Raw genomic sequence first — 3137 nt, 5'->3', positions numbered from 1 at the left:
TGTTCTTTTTTGATAGTAACCACGATTTATAGAAGTAATTTCGTAGTTTCCCCACCTTAATGCATTTTCCATAACTCAGTAGTAGAAGTTACATAAGGAAAGTTGTATATAATGGAACCTAAATCAGATTCTGTTTCCTCGGCCCGTCGCCGTCGCTGACCGACAGAAAACACATTTTCTTTTGCGAAAAAATAAGAAAAACTTGGTGTAAACACGTTCTCTTAAGGGAACGTCAGCTCGACGTGGCCTGTAATGTTTGCAAGTAGATATAAAAAGCGAAGAAGGTCATAAAAAGGCTTTTTGTATGTTTATAAGCCCTCTCCATCAGGTACATTACATACGTAAATAATCTCTTAACCTATAATTTCCGACTGAGATGTTTCTTTGTGAAAGTATTCTTTGATTTTGTGTCTAAAAATTCGAGTATTTACGATTTTTTCGGTTATTTGTCGGATACAGAAGGTACTCAGGTAATGAGTGTACGAGCACAATAAATTGTTCCCAAAGCCAACAATGTGTATGTCAAACATAACATTGGGCGTCGGGGGCAAGTAAACAAGAATATTCCAGTAAAACGTCGGTTGGTCTATTTATATGCTAATTCTTATTTTTTAGCTTTACTTTCAGGAAAATTATATATTATTTTTGCTACGTACATTTTCAGGTACACGTATGGATGAAATTCGTTTTAAACTGAATATATTGCGTCTATTTTAATTGCTGGCCATGGTTTCAGGTTGACTGAAATATTGATATGTTTAAATAAAAATTTGTGAGATTCTCGTGACCTGAAAATATGTACAAATGTCTATTTGCAATGATTAAATGTAAAATGCATGTCTATGCATTTTACATTTTTTACAACTTATACTATTTTTATCCGTAATTTATCTGATAAACCTGTTCATGACACGTGGAATGCTAATGATTCGATTTCCCGAGTGGGTAAAGTGGTTATTATGTTCTGTTGTGAAAGTCATATTATTGTGTTGGCTTTATCAATCAACTAGCGAGCCAATCAATTCTGGAAAACCATCAAGTTATTCAGAATAGATTCAACACCGAATGCCGCATGGTTTTTCAAAAGATATTTCGGAAACAAATGGTTTGTTTTTTTAGTTATACACCCCAGTTCACATGGTGGTACCTTCATAGAACTTTGTTTTAACATGTAGATAAAAATAAACTAAAAATGACATTATTCACTTGACATTTATACACAATGTTTCTTCCGGGAATGTATTATGTATGTATTTCAAAAAGCTATACATAGAACTGTTCTACAGAATTAGACAACAAAACATGTTTTTTCGCTCTAAAAAGCATTTTCGGGAGAACCCATTTGCATAAAATATTGACAATAATTTCATTGAAGGGAAAAATAAGGTCTTATGACCGTACCCCCACGCATTATACTTAAGGCTAATAAATAGGTTGTTCGTGAAACAAAGAAAACTAAAACGATCTCAATAAATAGAAGTTAGACACTGTAATATAATCTGCCTCGGGTAATGAAGTTGTCCCTCGGGAGTTAAAATGTCGTATCCGACAAATTTATTGATTGAATCCGACAACTCGCTACGAAATTGGAGTATTAATGAAATCCAATTTGGAAAGTTTTATTTTTAACTCCATATTGGTGGTTCTCAATTTAAAGAAAGTTTAAAATTTATCGATATACTTACAGATACAAGGTACATCCTTATATCTGTTTCTCAAACAGTGGTAAGTGTCAAAAGGCACCCAGAAATGAATGTGTGTGTGTGTGTGTGTGTGCGTCCATGGAAACCATAATACCCTGCATATATGTACCCATGTTGGTAAGGAGGTTAAGGAGGTTAACGCGGGATAGAAATATTACAACAGTGGATAAAGAGAAAAGTGTGCTCCGCTAAGTAGATACTCTCTCGCTGCAGTAATTTGAGAGAATTCCTCGGAGACGACTGTGCGATATGTCTGGCGCAGTGCGTGGAGCTCCTTCAGCATTACCATAACTGTGCCATTGCTATTTCCTCCTGGTCAAATCCCAAGAAAGTACTCCGTGCGACAAGGAAACTAAATGAAATGAGGAGCATACAATTTGACTTTATAGCAGCCACAATTTATACACTCATGTCTAAATGTTAGTTTAAATTTCAGATTATTTCTACAAGGAAACTTGGTTCTGTAATGTCCTGCTCTTCTACATATGAGTGAGGTAGCTGAAGCACAAAGAATTTGTAAAACAACTACACATCAAGTGATGATTGTCCTCGGCGGCCAGCTTTCCTTTATTGCCTTAAAGTATAACTGAGTTGAGTAGTTAGCAAAGCGCAAACAGCACTTCCAGTAATATCTGACTCCGCGGTGTAAGTGCTAAGTTGCCTCTGTATCTCTGGCGATAAGTTCCTAATTGCACTTCACTGTGCGGAAATGGGGTAAAGCGGGCAGCGCCGAGCGAACACGTACCACGCGTACGTGTTCTGAAATGTACTACGCTTTAATGCGTATGACACGCGGCTTGATGTTATGTCGAGCACTTCGATTTTATGTATTTCAATTCGATATGGAGGCCTATCACGACTCGGGACGAATGAAAGAAAAAACTTTTAAGGTGATTTGGGTGACGCGTGGATTACGCGTGCCACCTTATCTGCGTCGGAAAATGTTAAGCTGTCGTTACCCGACGTATAAACCTCGCCCGCATGCAGACTGGCTTATTACTTCAATTTGTATTTATCTTTCAAGCAACGTGTGAGTTAACTCTGAATAAATCTGTTATTACCACTGGGAATTGAAACGACACACTCTAAAACGAATTCAAGCAGTGAGGTCTACAAAAATTACGAACTACAAACATTATGTTAGTAGCTCGATACACAAAATAAAAGTTTCAAAGTAAACCGAGAGTTTGTGGCTTATCGAGTTTCAAACACTAAAGCAATCTTTTGGTCCCCTTATCCGTGTGTAAATAGTAGAATTAACTTTTAAACAAGTCTAGTGATCTTTTCGCGGCAACACTGATTGCTTTAGGGAGTCGAAGGCAGTAACTACTCTTATCTTAATCGTAGTTCCATACAGTACCGGCAACTATAAAATCTTATATAACGGCTCCAGGGAAGTGAACTACAAATTATTTGCTTATAATAAACTTGTAG

This window comes from Spodoptera frugiperda, chromosome 28 (genome assembly GCF_023101765.2).
Source record: "Spodoptera frugiperda isolate SF20-4 chromosome 28, AGI-APGP_CSIRO_Sfru_2.0, whole genome shotgun sequence".
NCBI lineage: Eukaryota > Metazoa > Arthropoda > Insecta > Lepidoptera > Noctuidae > Spodoptera > Spodoptera frugiperda.
The sequence above is the reverse complement of the archived record's forward strand: the minus strand, read 5'-3'. Positions refer to the sequence as shown.